Source organism: Lissotriton vulgaris, chromosome 12 (genome assembly GCF_964263255.1).
Source record: "Lissotriton vulgaris chromosome 12, aLisVul1.2, whole genome shotgun sequence".
In the NCBI taxonomy this organism is placed as follows: Eukaryota; Metazoa; Chordata; class Amphibia; order Caudata; family Salamandridae; genus Lissotriton; species Lissotriton vulgaris.
The window spans coordinates 801939920-801958049 of NC_141700.1; positions in this window are offsets into that span (position 1 = coordinate 801939920).

Consider the following 18130-nt stretch of genomic DNA (forward strand, 5'->3'; position numbering starts at 1 on the left):
GGTCGATTCAGAGAGGCCTTCTGGAGTATGCAAAGAAGTACTGTGATACTGTTCCAAGTCGATATATATTTTACAAAACAAGGGAACCCAGGGTGCAATCGCTAGGGACCTATGGGTAGTACTTTTAACAGAGACAGTGGTCCCTAAACAGACAGGATTAATTCAATGAATATAGACTAGATAGATGTTAGACAGGGACCGGGAGGGTCGGCCGAGGACAAGGGGAGAGGCCTCCGGTGAGGGCCGTCTCCAGCGATCGTACAGACAAGTAACTTCCCCCCCACAGATGGACACCACACAAGGATAAGGTTAACGTTCTTTATAGGCAATTCTTGAAGTATGATGATACTATACAATGGAAGCAGGATACGAGGATCCTCTTAATTCTAGTCTCTTGTCAGGGAAAGGGGTAGCGGGACAGTCTTTGTTATCAATCTGGTACTGCGATGCGACGATGGTAGCTCACAATCCTCGAGCTCGGCGTTCGAGAGGGATGGGCCGCGGCAGCGCCAGCAGGTCCCGAGGTGGTCGTAGATAGGAACGGGCCGCGGCAGCGCCAGCAGGTCCCGACGAGGACGAAGGTTGCAAGAAGGCCGCGGCAGCGCCAGCAGGTCCAACGAGGATGAAGGTTGCAGAAGGCTGCGGCAGCGCCAGCAGGCAGGACGATAGTTCACAAGGCAGGGCTGCGGCAGCGCCAGCAGTCCGTCAAGGATGAGTTCTTCACGGTGTCTCTCGACTCCAAGATACAACTGCCTTCCTGCTCTGGAGCTGCCCCAGTTATAGGTCTGGCGCCCTTTGATGTCCGGACCCTCGCACTTGGAGGTCGGGAGGTCCGGGATGAGGGAGTCCAGACACCCAGCAGGGGGGTGGAGCCAGCGCCCGGGGAGGCTGGGGGCGATCGGCACCTGGCGGGGGAGAGCCATCGACACTTCTTCCTCCCATTGACCTGACAAGTGGTCCGTTCACCTCCTGGGTGGATTGTGGTGCCGGGATGTCGGGCCTGGCCAGGCCCAGGGTTGGGGTCGAGCTGAGGCCACGCGGCCTCGTGGTGCAGTGTCCAAGATGGCGGCTGGGCCGGGCAATGGTGCTGCCGGTGGCCCGGGCCAGTGATACAGAGATGTCTGGGAACAGGAGTCCCGTAGGGGACGGTTTGCGGGTTGCTTCGGTAGGTCGTACCTGGAGAGCCGGTGTCCGGGCCCTGTCAGGCGGGGAGGGAGCGAGCCCTTCATGTGGCCTGTCCAACAATAGTTCTATATTAAAGTCCAGCCGGACAGTTTTATTTAATTAGATAATTGATTGTATCAAAATCTTAAAAATGTAAGTGGGACACCAGCCGGTGCCCGACTAAACACACTCCACAAGGGAAAAACATACAACATAAATTGTAGGCAAAACAAGAGGTAGTCTGATTGGCATGAATTATAAACAGACTAATCATAAGATACACATATGCACATACAGAATCTCAATGCATTAGTGACATTTGTGTATGCTGTCGACGACGTTTCGAACTACAACTTATTTAGAGTTCATCTTCAGGACTATTGATCCTTTGCCTAGTCTAAATGGCTGCGCAAGCTCGTCAGAATGGTGGGAAAAACTAATGCCGAATTAGATTCCACCGTTAAAGGGCCGGGGAAGAAATTTGTGCAAGGGCGGTTGGCACATCAGCAAAATTTAAAATAGCCGCGGTCCAGAGTAAAGTACGGAATCCCTGTTCCAAGTCGAGGCACAGAGGCAATCTGGAGTATGAAAAAGAGTTTTATGGTACCTTTCCAAGTCGAGTCACAGAGGCCTTCTGGAGTAAGTAAAGAGTACTGTAGTACTGCTCCAGGTTGATTCACAAAGGCAATCTGGAGTATGCAAAGGAGTACTGTTCCAAGGTGAGTCAAAGAGGCCTTATGGAGTAAATAAAGAGTACAGTAGTACTGTTCTGGGCCGATTCACAGAGGCCTTCTGGAGTACGTAAAGGAGAACTGTAGTACAGTTCCGTGTTGAGTCAAAGAGACCTTCTGGAGTAGGTACAGTAGTACTGTAGTACTGTTCCAGGTCGAATCACAGAGGCCTTCAGGTGTATGCAAAGGAGTACTGTGGTACTGTTCCAGTTCTATTCACAGAGGTCTGCGGAGTATGTAAAGGAGTACTATAGTACTGTTCCAGGTCGATTCACAGAAGCAATCTGGAGAATGAAAAGGAGTACTTTGGTACTGTGCCAGGGCAATTCACAGAGGCCATCAGGCGTAGGTAAAGGAGTACTGTAGTACTGATCCAGGTCGAGTCACAGAGGCCTTCAGGCGTAGGTAAAGGATTACTGTAGCACTGATCCAGGTGGATTCACAGAGGCCTTCAGGCGTAGGTAAAGGAGTACTGTAGTACTGATCCAGGTCGAGTCACAGAGGCCTTCAGGCGTAGGTAAAGGATTACTGTAGCACTGATCCAGGTCGATTCACAGAGGGCTTCTGGGGTAACGAGTACTGTAGAACTGTTCCAGGTCGATTCACAGAGGCCTTCTGGAGTAGGTAAAGGAGTACTGTAGTACTGTTCCAGGTCGTGTCACGGAGGCCTTCTGGAGTGCGTAAAGGGTACTGTAGTACTGTTCTAGGTCGATTCTCAGAGGCCTTCTGGAGTAGGTAAAGTAGTACTGTAGTACTGTTACAGGTCGATTCAGAGAGGCTGTAGGAGAGTAGGGTCTGCTTCCTATGTTCACACCCACTTTTGGCTGTGATTCACTGGTTTTTCGACTTTAGTGTGGCTGTGGGCCTGCTAATCATACCCACAGCCCAGCTGTTCTCTCTCTAAATTGATACCATGTACTTTAGGTACATACCTAATTGGGTATTGGGTCACCTTTGTGAGCCCCATATAGTGTACCATAGGTACCCAGGCATAGGTGCATCCAAGGCCTACCAGGGGCTGCAGCATGTATTATGCCACCCCTGGCTGGCCATCCAAACTGACACCACAGCTGATCACTCAGCTTGGGCAAGGTCCTGTAATCACCCCTTGCTTAGATATAGTATTCCTATATCTACCCTTATATATAAACACATATATACCTATATGTCACTCCTATGGCAGGCCTTGACAATCCTGAAGGCAGAGTGCTTGCTTTTATGTGAGATGGTGTTCTAGCATGAGCTGAGCCCGTCTACAGCTTTCTGAACCATGTCCTTATAGCTGTTCTATGATATAGCCACCATGTCCTTATAGCTGTTCTATGATATAGCCATACCATATACTCTTAAGTGCATTATAATCCTCGCGGTTAACGCTAACTTTGGTTTGCCTTTATCAAAACATGTCGTGTAAGGTGTCAAACACTTTGGAATACTACCCCCCCCCCCCCCCTATCCAGTCCTGGCTTTGGGGGTAGCATTCCACCCTTCTAGAGGGAGAAGACATGTAGTTACTGCTTTACCCGATTAAAGTTAAACAGAGACTCAGCATCACAAAATGAATTCTGCTGCCACAGACACAAGTCTGACCTCCTGCAGATGGACGAAACTCCGGCCAGGGAGGCTTGGACAATAGGTTTCCTGTCGAGGGAGGTGGTAGCACCTCCCCAGACAGCCTGTAGTGTATTGGGGCAGGGTGGGTTCAATGGAAAGATGCTTTTTCAGACACTGCCTGGGGCACACAAGGTGCTCCATGCATAGCCCGGTTCAAACCAGTTGCTGGGGCACTCCAGCCCCAGCTCTAGCGCGAAACTGGACAAAGGGAAAGGGGTGTAACCACCCCCTTCCCAGGTTCCACCCATATGAGGGACCTAGCAGGTAGTCCAGCCCCTTAGATTAGTATAAAGATAGGAGCTGTGTCTAGAGACATTAGATTATCCTGGAAAGAAACTCTGAAACTAACTCTTGGACCTTCGACGTTCCATATCGACTGGAGGACTGAAGACATCTCCCTTGTGTGAGAAGTTGGCCTGGTATATGATGTCCACTATTCTAGTGGGCACCCTGCACCAGTCCAAACGGCCCTTGTGGTGATGGTTGTAAAGTCAACCTTATAGACCAGCTATCCTAGTGGTAGCATGGACAAAGCAGTCTTAGGCTAAAACTTCAGAGAGCATGTGAAGCCAGCTGTGTTACCAATTATAATCCCTTGAATATCAAATGAAAGGACATCACACACGGTGTATATAAAATATATATGTATTTATTACTAACACAACCCCTCTGGACTCTTTATGAGGTCAGAGTTCGAAATACAGCACAAGTTACTCAATAAGAATACTATAAGTTGCACAAATACAACTCTGCCCTAGGGGCCTCACGAACCATATACTAAGTAAGTGGTATAAGAACCACTTCAGGAAAGGTGAGTAGGCCTAGGGCCTAGGAAACTGCTGGGGCTACACTGAACAAACAAGGGATTGGAAGTAGGAGGCCCCCGGGAAGCGTGTGCAGTGTCTAAACACACACGCGGGTTACCCACACACGCGGGTTACCATAGAGTTTCAATGGGAACGTAAAAGTTACAAAGTAGTAGATTTGGACACTTCCGGATGGACTACGGGAAAACCCTGTTAAACTAGGACACTTGGATAGTTAATACCCATGGGAGCACCGGAGTACTCGAGTTACCTCACCCAGGGAAGCCGGGTGCATCGGTGTTCTTTTGTGTCGGGTTTTGTCGCTGTTTACTATGGAGAGCTGCAAGAAAGTGCTGCAGGCGACCAGGAGAAAAGTGTCCGGGTGGATCAGAGTAGTAAAGAACTTGAAAGCAGTGGGGACTGAGTCTGGGTCACTAGCCAGTGACCAGGAAGGAACCAGGCGATGTTGAGATGCAATCAGGTGAGGAGGTAAAGCTTGTCTCTGCAGCCACGAGAACCAGGAGGCGTTGACGACAACCAGGAGCTGGAGTCAAGCTGTCCCACAACGGATCTAGCTGTTGGCGGTGTCGGTATCCGGATTGGACCCAACAAACCTTGGCAAGTGCAATCCACGCAGGATGGGAAGATTGGCTTCAGTTCAGACCAGCAAGGTCTGGGGAGCTTCTCCTTCGCCGGGAAGCTGGAGCAAGCTTGGAGCAACAAGGCAAGTGGTGTAGTTTCACAAAGATGTCTTCAGAGGGCTCACTAGCCAACGGCCTAGCAACCGCAAAGACGCATTGAGCTGAAATGCAGGCGCAGGCCCCACGCAGCACTCATGGAGTGTGGAGGGCTGAGCTTTGGTGCACTTACGGCTCGGGGTTGGGGCTTCTCAAACCCCAAAGCACAACTTCGAGGGTACCTCAGAAGCTGCACAGGTAGCAAAAAGCAGGTAGTCCAGGATGTCCGGTCCCACGTCTCTCGTGTCCGCCACGGGTCTCAGCTTTGCTGTGGATGTGGGTCGGAGTCAGGGAAGTCTGGAAGTCCAGTTCCTGCGTCGCTAAGTCTTCGGGTCCCGGCGGGAGCATCGACAAAGCGAACTGGCAAGTTGCTGATGGTGCCTGTTTGCACAGGGTGATCACTCCTTGACCACAAGGGAGATATCTTCAGTCTTCCAGTCGATATGGAACGTCGAAGGTCCAAGAGTTTGTTTCAGAATTTCTTTCCAGGATAGTCTAATGTCTCTAGACACAGCTACTATCTTTATACTCAACTAAGGGGCTGGATTACCTGCTAGGTCCCTCCTATGGGTGAAACCTGAGAAGGGGGTGGTTACATCCCTTTCTCTTTGGCCAGTTTCGCGCCAGAGCTGGGGCTGGAGTGCCCCAGCAACTGGTTTGGACTGGGCTATGCATGGAGCACCTTGTGTGCCCCAGGCAGTGTCTGGAAAACATCTTTCCATTGAACCCACCCTGTCCCAATCCACTACAGGCTGTCTGGGAGGTGCAAGCACCTCTTTCGACAGGAAACCTATTGGCCAGGTCTCCCCTGCCAGAGTTTTGTCCAGCAGTAGAAGGTCAGACTCGTGTCTGTGGCAGCAGCATCCATTTTGTGATGCCGAGGCTCTGTTTAACTTTAACCGGGTAAAGCAGTAACTACATGTCTTCTCCATCTAGAAGGGTGGAATGCTACCCCCGCCGCCAGGACTGGCGGGGGGGGGGGTAGTATTCCAAAGTGTTTGACACCTTACACGACATATTTTGATAAAGCCAAACCAAAGTTAGCATTAACCGCGAGGATTATAATGCACTTAAGAGTATATGGTATGGCTATATCCTAGAACAGCTATAAGGGCATGGTTCCGAACGCTGCAGAGGGGCTCAGCTCATGCTAGAGCACCATCTCACATAAAACCAAGCACTCTGCCTTCAGTATTGTCAAGGCCTGCCATAGGAGTGACTTATAGGTATATATGTGTCTATATATAAGGGTAGATATAGGAATACTATATCTAAGCAAGGGGTGATTACAGGACCTTGCCCAAGCTGAGTGATCAGCCTGTGGTGTCAGTTTGGATGGCCAGCCAGGGGTGGCATAATTCATGCTGCAGCCCCTGGTAGGCCTTGGATGCACCTATGCCCTGGGTACCTTTGGTACACTATACAGATGCTCACAAAGGTCACCCAATACCCAATTAGGTATGTACCTAAAGTACATGGTATCAATTTAGAGAGAGAACAGCTGGTCTGTGCGTTTGATTAGCAGGCCCACAGCCACACTAAAGTCGAAAAACCAGTGAATCACAGCAAAAAAAGTGCGGGTGACCATAGGAAGCAGACACTACTCTCCTACACAACACCCCCCCACCCTCCAAACGCAGGGACATTAAACTAACCTTGACCAGTTGAGTCTTCATGTTCTGAGTGGAAATATCTGGAGAGTCCATCTGCATTGCCATGGTCAGTCCCTGGACAGTGCTCCACTGTAAAGTCCATCCCCTGTAGGGAAATGGACCACCTGAGTAGTTTGGGATTTTCACTCTTCATCTGATTTAGCCACAAGAGGGGCTTATGGTCGGTCTGAATCTTGAAGTGAGTACCAAACAAGTATGGCCTCAGCTTCTTCAGGGCCCAAACCACAGCAAATGTCTCCCTCTCAATAGCTGACCAACGTCTCTCTCTAGGGGTCAGCCTTCTGCTAATAAAAGCAATGGGCTGGTCTTGACCATCTTTATTCAATTGTGAAAGAACAGCTCCCACACCCAACTCAGAAGCATCTGTTTGGACAATGAATTCTTTGGAGTAGTCTGGACTTTTCAGAATAGGTGCAGTGCACATGGCCTGCTTCAGGTCATCAAATGACTTTTGACAGCTTACTGTCCACTGAACTTTCTTTGGCATTTTCTTTGAGATTAAGTGGTGTCACAATGGACCCATAGTTCTTAACAAACTTCCTGTAGTAACCAGACAGGCCCAAGAAAGCTCTGACCTATGTCTGGGTGGTTGGAGGAGTCCAGTCCTTTATGGTCTGGATCTTGCTCTCCAGTGGTTGAACCTGCCCTCCACCCACAAGGTGGGCCAGGTACACAACCTTGCTCTGCCCTATCTGGCACTTAGTAGCCTTGATAGTTAGGCCTGCCTTTTGCAGGGCCTCCAAAAACATTCTTCAGGTGGATCAGGTGATCCTCCCAAGTGGAGCTAAAGACAGCAATATCATCTAGATAAGCTGCACAATAGTCATCCAGACCTGAGAGGACTTGGTTCACCAACCTTTGGAAAGTGGCAGGTGCATTCTTCAAGCCAAAGGGCATCACCACAAATTGGTAATGACCTCCTGGGGTCGAAAATGCTGTTTTGGCTTTTGCATCATCAGCTAGTCTGATCTGCCAGTAGCCTGCTGTCAGGTCAAACTTGCTCAAAAACTTGGCAGAAGCCAATCTGTCAATGAGCTCACCTGCCCAGGGTATTGAATAGGCATCTGACCTAGTGACAGCATTGAGGCCTCTGTAGTCCACACAAAACCTCATCTCTCTCTTACAATCTTGGGTGTGAGGCTTTGGTACAAGGAATACTGGACTGGCCCAAGGGCTCTCCGAGGGCTCAATAACTCCCAACTCCAACATCTTTTGGACCTCTGTCCTGATACAGTCCCTGACATGATCAGGTTGCCTGTAGATCTTATTCTTCACAGGCAGACTATCACCAGTGTCCGCCTCATGGGTGCACCAGTTTGTCTGACTTGGGGTCAGGGAAACCATATGTCTATAGGACTGTAGAACGGGTCTACAGTCCTGTTGCTGCTGGTCACTGAGGCTGCCTGCCAAGGCTACTCCATCAACTGAGCCATCATCAGGGTTCTAAGAAAGAAGGTCTGGGAGAGGGTCACTCTCCTCCTCCTGTCCCTCATCTGTAGCCATGAGCAAGCCCATGTCTGCCCTGTCAAAATATGCCTTCAGTCTGTTGAAATGAAGCACCCTGTGGGGGCTTCTGGGAGTCCCTAGGTCAACCAGGCAGGTTACCTCTCCCTTTTGCTCAAAAATAGTGTGGGGTTCAGACCGTTTATCTTGGAGTACTGCTGGGGTCACTGGCTCCAACACCCACACTTTCTGTCCTGGCTGGTACACAGTCAGTACAACCTTTTGGTCATGCCAGGCTTTTTGGAGTTCCTGGCTAGCCTCAAGGTTTTTAGAAGCCTTTTTCATGTATTCCGCAATCCTGGAGCGGAGACCAAGTACATAGTCCACTATGTCTTGCTTAGGCTTTTTGAGAGGTAACTCCCATGACCATCCTTCCTTCAAAAGACACAGGGGTCCTCTTACAGGATGCCCAAACAAAAGTTCAAAAGGGCTGTATCCAACCCCCTTTTGATGGACCTCTCTATAAGCGAACAAACGGCAGGGCAGAAGGATGTCCCATCTTCGCCTAAGCTTTTCAGGTAAACCCTTGATCATGCCCTTTAAGGTCTTGTTGAATCTCTCCACCAGACCATTGCATTGTGGATGATAGGGTGGGTGAACTTATAGTTCACTCCACACTCCTTCCACATAGCAGTTAGGTACCCAAACATGAAGTTTGCACCTCTGACTGAGATAACCTCCTTCGGAAAACCCTCTCTTGAGAAAACTCCCAGGAGGGCTCTTGCCACAACAGGTGCTGTTGTGGTCCTTAGGGGAATAGCTTAAGGGTATCTGGTGGCATGATCCACTACCACCAGAATAAACCTGTGCCCAGATGCTGTTTGGGGATCCATTGGTCCAACAATGTCTATCCCAACTCTCTCAAAGGGAACCCCCACCACAGGTAGTGGTATTAGGGGGGCCTTTGTGGTGCCACTTGATTTGCCACTGGCATGGCAGGTGTCAATGGAGCAACAAAACTCCTTGGTATCTTCTGACATGTGGGGCCAGAGAAAGTGAGGGACAAGCCTGTCCCAAGTCTTATTCTGGCCACAATGTCCTGCTAAGGGAATATCATGGGCTAAGGTAAGATGGAAGTCCCTGAATGCCAAAGGTATGACCAACCACCTGGAAGCACCAGGGTCTCTAGCCTCTGAATAAAGGAGCCTTCATCCCAATACACTCTATGGGTACCTGTAGCATTCCCAGCAGCCTCAACAACAGCTTGCTTTCTGAGGGGTTCAAGAGAGGGGCAGTCCAACGTTGCCTGCCTTAGATCTGCCCTGGAAGGTCTCCCTGTCCCAAGAAACTCAACCTGATCAGGTTCAAGGTCTTCTAGGACAGGTCCTTCTTGGGTCTCACACTCAGCTTCCTGGGAAGACTGATCCTCATCCTGAGGCAAGGGGGAAAACAATGCCTTAACCCTTCTGCTCTTTCTCTTGGAAGGCAACTGGTCCATAGTTTCAGGATCTAGTGCCTGTTCAGTTTGGCACTTTTTGGACTGTGACCTGGTCACAGCAAGGACATGTGCTGATATGCCCAGCATCTCTGCATGAGTCCCTTACTCCACTTCAGACTAGACTGAAGATTCTAGATCATTGCCCAACAAACATTCTACAGGGAGTTCTGAACTTACAACAACTCTTTTGAGGCCAGTTACCCCTCCCCAGGAGAAATTAACAATTGCCATACTATGGGTGGTAGTGACATTGCTAGCATTGGTCACCAGGTAATTATCACCTAGTATGATCTGTCCAGGGTCCACAAAGTTAGGCGTCACCATGGTGACACTGGCACATGTGTCCCTGTAGGCCTGAGCCACTTTATTATTGATTAAAAGAGTCTGTCTTTACTTGCAGGCCCTCTGCAAAGCAGTTATCCACTTGTGGATGTCATCCCCACTCTTGTAGGGAGGGACAATCTTACTTAGGTTTCTATGGTCATATGACCCTTCCCTACTTCTAGGGGTATTGCTGCCACCAGTGGATTCTACTCCATTTAACTGTTGCTCTCTTGCGAAAGCCAAGGTCTCTTTAGCGAGGGCAAGTTCTTGCCTCTGGATCCTAAGATTAACTTCTTTCATCCTAGCTTCATGCTCTCTTCTCTGAGGGGAAGCCATCCTCCTGAGAGCAGAGGCATCTGACCCTATTGAGTCACCAGAGTGGTGAGATTCCCTGAAACAGGATCTCCTCCTGGGCTCATAGTTAAGCCAGTTGTGGGTCTGGATGGGTTTCTGCCATCTCCATTCCCATGTAGGCTTAGGTTGATCTGGTTAAGTTCTCCAACTTGGACCTGATCAGTGTCATCATCCTCTTCTTCATCATCCCCCTGATCTTCATCAGGGAGATCTTCTGTTGAGGGATGGCCCTCCCCTGTACTGCCTGAAGGACCTTGGTTAGCTGCTTTCTTAGCATCATACTCCTCTAGGATTTCTATCAGGTGCTTGAGGGTAGGGTTTGACCCTTGTCTCAACTTTCTAGTTGTGCATAAGCTTCTCAGCTCATGAAAGATAAAGGTGTCATATCTAGAGGGTGCCCTGGGAGGGTCGGCTTCTACTGGGAGGGATCCACTAGGTTCTCCTCTCAGAGACATGATCTAGTGAGGTGTGGTGTGTGCACCTACCTACACTAAGTGTTATCTACTAAACCTCTCTAGGAGTTGTAGTCAGCACATGTCCTTGCTGTGACCAGGCCACAGGCCAAAAAGTGCAAAACTGAACAGGCACTGAATCCTGAAACTATGGACCAGTTGCCTACCAAGGGAAAGAGCAGTAGGGTTAAGGCAGTGCCTTCCCCCTTGCCTCAGGATGAGGATCAGTCTTCCAAGAAAGCTGACTGTGAGACCCAAGAAGGAACTGTCCTAGAAGAGCTTGAACCTGATCAGGTTGAGTTTCTTGGGACAGGGGGACCTTCAAGGGCAGACCTGAGGCAGGCGCAATTGGACTGCCCATCTCTTGAACCCCTCAGACAGCAAGCTGCTGTTGAGGCTGCTGGGAATGCTACAGGTACCCATAGAGTGTACTGAGATGAAGTGCTCCTTTATTCAGAGGCTAGAGACCCCACGCCTGGTGCTTCCAGGAGGTTGGTCATACCTCTGGCATTCAGGGGCTTCCTTCTTACCTTAGCCCATGACATTCCCTTAGTAGAACATCTTGGCCAGAACAAGACTTGGGACAGGCTTGTCCCTCACTTCCACTGGCCCCACATGTCAGAAGATACCAAGGAGTTTTGCCGCTCCTGTGCCACCTGCCAAGCCAGTGTCAAATCAAGTGGCACCACAAAGGCCCCCCTAATACCACTACCTGTGGTGGGGGTTCCCTTTGAGAGAGTGGGGATAGACATTGTTGGAACAATGGATCCCCAAACAGCATCTGGGCACAGGTTTATTCTGGTGGTAGTGGATTATGCCACCAGACACCCAGAAGCTATTCCCCTAAGGATCACAACAGCACCTCTTGTGGCAAGAGCCCTCCTGGGAGTTTTCACAAGAGTGGGTTTTCCGAAGGAGGCTGTCTCAGATAGAGATGCAAACTTCATGTCTGGGTACCTAACTGCTATGTGGAAGGAGTGTGAAGTGAACTATAAGTTCACCACACCCTATCACCCACAATGCAATGGTCTGGTGGAGAGATTCAACAAGACCTTAAAGGGCATGATCAAGGGTTTACCTGAAAAGCTTAGGCGAAGATGGACCATCCTTCTTCCCTGCCTTTTGTTAGCTTATAGAGAGGTCCTATAGAAGGGGGTTGGATACAGCCCTGCTGAACTCCTGTTTGGGCATCCTGTAAGAGGGCCCCTGTGTCTAGTGAAGGAAGGATGGGAGTTACCGCTCAAAAAGCCTAAGCATGACATAGTGGACTATGTACTTGGTCTCCGCTCCAGGGTGACTGAATAGATGAAAAAGGCTTCTAAAAACCTTGAGGCTAGCCAGGAACTCCAAAAAGCCTGGCATGACCAAAAGGCTGAGTCAAGAATCACCCCCCCCTCCCCAACGTATCCATGCAGCGCGTTAACCGCCACGCTCGACCTGTTAGGACAGCGCAGCAGCCGATGGGCCAAAAAACTACAGGCACCAGCATGCCTAGTGCGATTGGCGCGCGGACGGGAAATGCCTATATATGGCATAAACACGCTAGGAAAGGCGTCGGATATTATGATCCTTGCCGGCCTTCCTGGGTAGCTGTATACCGCGGACCCGTGCCTTTTCTTCTTCAGCTCCACGGACCTCGTTTGGTACTTGCACGTTGTGTGAGAGGTAAGCAGGAGTGGCTGCTCTCGTTACCCTCACGATATTGATTTGACTTGGTCGAGTGTTTGTTGATACACTCCCGAGTCTGGATTGGGCAGAGACGCACACCACAGAGGTGTTTGCAGCGTCTCTGCTTGGGTTTGCTTTGTCCTTGCCCCAAAGCGTGTATGTGCATCAGACACACGAGCACTACACAAATCCCCCGGAACAAAGTATCCGAAGGTAGAGCGGCAGCTCCCGGGGACACCAACACAAGGCGCTGCGGAAGAGTGCCCGGCTGGGCATTCCCGAACTTCGCGCCTTACAGCTCTCGAGATACTTCTACTAGCGCTGTACACAGAGTACAGGAACTAGCCACCCCTCTCACCCCCCATTAGCCTCATTTCGAGCGGCATTGTCGGCCGTTACATTGCACAGTGCCCTCCATTGGGGAATACCGGGACCGGTATTCATGCGGAGGACGGTTGGAGCCCTGCAAGAGGACCTGGGCGGCTAATGGGTATCGTTGTATACACTTTCTGATTTCCTGTTATAATATTGGTTGTGGTTTATTCCATAGTTACGGGACAGTGACTTACTGCATATTTTGATTTACCTTATTCCTTTGCTGTATCAATAAACTTTCTGGAAGACAACCAACAGTTTAACCTTGTTGTAGTGTTCTACCGTTACTCCCCGATACCGGGAAAACAAGCTTGATAACAGGCTGTGCTGACTGTGTACCAGCCAGGACAGAAAGTGTGGGTGTTGGAGACAGTGGCCCCAGCAGCCCTCCAACACAAATGGTCTGGACCCCACACTATTGTTGAGCAACAGGGAGAGGGAACCTACCTGGTTGACCTAGGAATTCACAGAAGCCCCCACAGGGGGCTTCATGTCAACAGACTGAAGGCATGTGTTGCTAATCAGGCCCACAGCCCAGCTGTTCTCTCTCTAAATTGATACCATGTAATTTAGGTACATACCTAATTGGGTATTGGGCCACCTTTGTGAGCCCCTGTATAGTGTACCAAAGGTACCCAGGGCATAGGTGCATCAAAGGCCTACCAGGGGCTGCAGCATGAATTATGCCACCCCTGGCTGGCCATCCAAACTGACACCACAGGCTGATCACTCAGCTTGGGCAAGGTCCTGTAATAACCCCTTGCTTAGATATAGTATTCCTATATCTACCCTTATATATAGACACATATATACCTATAAGTCACTCCTATGGCAGGCCTTGACAATCCTGAAGGCAGAGTGCCTGGTTGTATGTGAGATGGTGCTCTAGCATGAGCTGAGCCTGTCTGCAGCGTTCGGAATCATGTCCTTATAGTTGTTCTATGTAATAGCCATACCATATACTCTTAAGTGCATTATAATCCTCACGGTTAATGCTAACTTTGGTTTGGATTTATCAAAACATGTTGTGTAAGGTGTCAAACACTTTGGAATACTACCCCCCCCCCCGCCAGTCCTGGCGGAGGGGGTAGCATTCCACCCTTCTAGAGCGAGAAGACGTGTAGTTACTGCTTTACCTGGTTAAAGTTAAACAGAGCCTCAGCATCACAAAATGGATGCTGCTGCCACAGATACGAGTCTGACCTCCTGCTGCTGGATGAAACTCCGGCAGGGGAGGCCTGGACAATAGGTTTCCTGCCTTGGGAGGTGCTAGCACCTACCCAGACAGCCTTCAGTGTATTGGGGCAGGGTGGGTTCAATGGAAAGATGTTTTTTCAGACACTGCCTGGGGCACACAAGGTGCTCCATGCATAGCCCGGTTCAAACCAGTTGCTGGGGCACTCCAGCCCCAGCTCTGGCGCGAAACTGGACAAAGGGAAAGGGGTGTAACCACCCCCTTCCCAGGTTCCACCCATAGGAGGGACCTAGGCAGGTGATCCAGACCCTTAGTTTAGTATAAAGATAGGAGCTGTGTCTAGAGACATTAGATTATCCTGGAAAGAAACTCTGAAATTAACTCTTGGACCTTCGACGTTCCATATCGACTGGAAGACTGAAGACATCTCACTTGTGGTCAAGGAGTGACCACCCTGTGCAAACAGGCACCATCAGTAACTTGCCGGTTTGCTTTGTCGGCGCTCCCGCCGGAATCCAAAGACTGAAGAAGTGGACTTGCAGACTTCTCTGACGCCGACTCACATCCACAGCAAAGCTGAGACCCGTGGCGCACACAAGAGACGTGGGACCAGACACCCTGGACTATCTGCTGTTTGCTAACCGTGCAACATCAGAGGTACCCTTGAAGTTGTGCATTGGGGTTTGAGAAGCCCCAGACCCGAGCAGCATTTGCTCCGAAGCTCAGCCCTCCACACTCCTCGAGTGCCGTGTTGTACCTTTGCCTGCATTTCAGCTCACTGCGTCTTCCCGATTGCTAGCCCGTTGGCTAGTGAGCCCTCCAAAGACTTCTTTGTGAAACTACACCACTTGCCTGGTTGCTCCGGGCTTGCTCCAGCTTCCCTGCGAAGGAGAAGCTCCCCAGGTCTTGCTGGTCTGAACTGAAGCGAATCTTCCCATCCTGCGTGGATTGCATTTGCCAAGGCTCGTTGGGTCCAATCCTGATACCGACATCGCAGTCAACAAGATCCTTTGTGGGACAGCTGGAATCCAGCTCCTGGTCATCGTCCACACCTCCTGGTCCTCGTGGCTGCAAAGACAAGCTTCACCTCCTCACCTGATTGCATCTCGACATCGCCTGGTTCCTTCCTGGTTCCTTCCTGGTCACTGGCTAGTGACCCAGACTCTTTACCCTCTGTTTTCAGGTTCTTCACTACTCCGATCCACCCTTGGATCCACCCGGACACTTTTCTCCTGGTCGCCTGTAGAACTTTCTTGCAGCTCTCCACAGGAAACAGAGACGAAACCTGACACGAAAGTACACCTATGCACCCGGCTTCCCTGGGTGAGGTAACTCGAGTACTCCGGTGCTCCCGTGTGTGTTGACTCTCGAAGTGTCCTTGTTTAAAGGGGTTTTATCGTAGTCCATCCGGAAGTGTCCAAAATCTACTACTTTGTAACTTTTACGTTCCCATTATAACTCTATAGTAACCCACGTGTGTGTTTAGACACTGCACACGGTTCCCGTGGGCCTCCTACTTCCAATCCCTTGGTTGTTCAGTGTAGCCCAAGCGATTTCCTAGGCCCTAGGCCTACTCACCTTTCCTGAAGTGTTTCTTATACCACTTACTTAGTATATGGTTTGTGATGCCCCTAGGGCAGAATTGTATTTGTGCAACTTATAGTATGCTTATTGAGTAACTTGTGCTGTATCTCGATCTCTGACCTCATAAAGAGTTCAAAGGGGTTGTGTTAGTAATAAATACATATATATTTTATATATACCTTGTGTGGTGTCCTTTCATTTGATATTCAAGGGATTATTATTGGTAAAACAGCTGGCTTCACATGCTCTCTGAAGTTTTAGCCTAAGACTGCTATCTCCATGCTACCACTAGGATAGCTGGCCTATAAGGTTGACTTTAGAACCATCACCATAAGGGTCGTTTGGACTGATGCAGGGTGCCCACTAGAATAGTGGACATCATATACCAGGCCAAATTTTCACAGAGGCCTTCTGGAGTAGGTATAGGAGTACTGTGGTACTGTTCCAGGTCGATTTATAGGGTCCTTCTGGGGTAACAAGTACTTTAGAACTGTTCCAGGTCGATTCACAGAGGCCTTCTGGAGTAGGTAAACGAGTACTGTAGTACTGCTCCAGGTTGGGTCACTGAGGCCTTCTGGAGTGCGTAAAGGGTACTGAAGTACTGTTCTAGATCGATTCACAGACAACTTCTGGCGTAGGTAAAGGAGTACTGTGGTACGGATCCAGGTCAATTCACAGAGGCCTTCTGGAGTAGGTAAAGGAGTGCTGTAGTACTGTTCCAGGTCGAGTTACAGAGGCCTTCTGTTGTAAGTTTACGGAGTACTGTAGTACTGTTCCAGGTAGATTCAGAGAGGCCTTCTGGAGTAAGTAATGAGTACTGTAGTACTGTTCTAGGTCGATTCAAAAAGGCCTTCTGGAGTAGGTAAAGGAGTACTGTGGTACTGTTCCAGGTAGATTCAGAGAGGCCTTCTGGAGTAAGTAATGAGTACTGTAGTACTGTTCCAGGTCGATTCACAAAGGCCTTCTGGAGTAGATAAAGGAGTGCTGTAGCACTGTTCCAGGTCGATTCACAGAGGCCTTCTGGAGTAGGTAAAGGAGTACTGTGGTACTGTTCCAGGTCAATTCACTGAGACCTTTTGGAGTAAGTAACGAGTACTGTAGTACTGTTCCATGTCGATTCACAAAGGGCTTCTGGAGTAGGTAAAGGAGTACTGTAGAACTGTTCTAGGTTGTGTCAGAGGCCTTCTGGAGTGCTTAAAGAGTACTGTAGTACTGTTCCAGGTCGATTCGCAGAGGCCTTCCGGCATAGGTAAAGAGTACAGTAGTACTGTTCCAGGTCGATTCACAGAGGCCTTCTGGAGTAGGTAAAGGAGTACTGTGGTACTGTTCCAGGTTGATTCGGAGAGGCCTTCGGGAGTAAGTAATGAGTGCTGTAGTACTGTTCCAGGTCGAGTCACAGAGGGCTTCTGGAATAAGTAATGAGTGCTGTAGAACTGTTTCAGGTCGATTCACAGAGGCCTTCTAGAGTAGGTAAAGGAGTACTGTAGTACTGTTCCAGGTTGATTCAGAGAGGCCTTCTGGAGTAAGTAATGAGTGCTGTAGTACTGTTCCAGGTCGATTCACAGAGGCCTTCTAGAGTAGGTAAAGGAGTACTGTGATACTGTTCCAGGTTGATTCGGAGAGGCCTTCTGGAGTAAGTAATGAGTGCTGTAGTACTGTTTCAGGTCGATTCACAGAGGCCTTCTAGAGTAGGTAAAGGAGTACTGCAGTACTGTTCCAGGTCGAGTCACAGAGGTCTTCTGGAGTAAGTAATGAGTACTGTAGTACTGTTCCTGGTCGAGTCACAGAGGCCTTCTGGAGTAATACTGTAGTACTGTTCCAGGTCGATTCACAGAGGCCTTTTGGAGTAAGTAACAAGTACTGTAGTACTGTTCCAGGTCGATTCACAAAGGGCTTCTGGAGTAGGTAAAGGAGTACTGTAGAACTATTCTAGGTCATGTCACAGAGGCCTTCTGGAGTGCGTAAAGAGTACTGTACTACTGTTCCAGGTCCATTCACAGAGGCCTTCTGGAGTAGGTAAAGGAGTACTGCGGTACTGTTCCTGGTCGAGTCACAGAGGCCTTCTGGAGTAATACTGTAGTACTGATCCAGGTCGAGTCACAGAGGTCTTCTGGAGTAAGTAAACAGTACTGTAGTACTATTCCAGGTCGATTCACAGAAGCCTTCTGGAGTAGGTAAAGGAGTACTGCGGTACTGTTCCTGGTCGAGTCACAGAGGCCTTCTGGAGTAATACTGTGGTACTGTTCCAGGTCGAGTCACAGAGGCCTTCTGGAGTAGGTAAAGGAGTGCTGTGGTACTGTTCCAGGTCGATTCACAGAGGCCTTCTGGAGTAAGTAATGAGTACTGTAGTACTGTTCCAGGTCTATTCACAAAGGCCTTCTGGAGTAGGTAAAGGAGTACTGTAGAACTGTTGTAGGTTGTGTCAGAGGCCTTCTGGCATAGGTAAAGAGTACAGTAGTACTGTTCCAGGTCAATTCACAGAGGCCTTCTGGAGTAGGTAAAGGAGTACTGT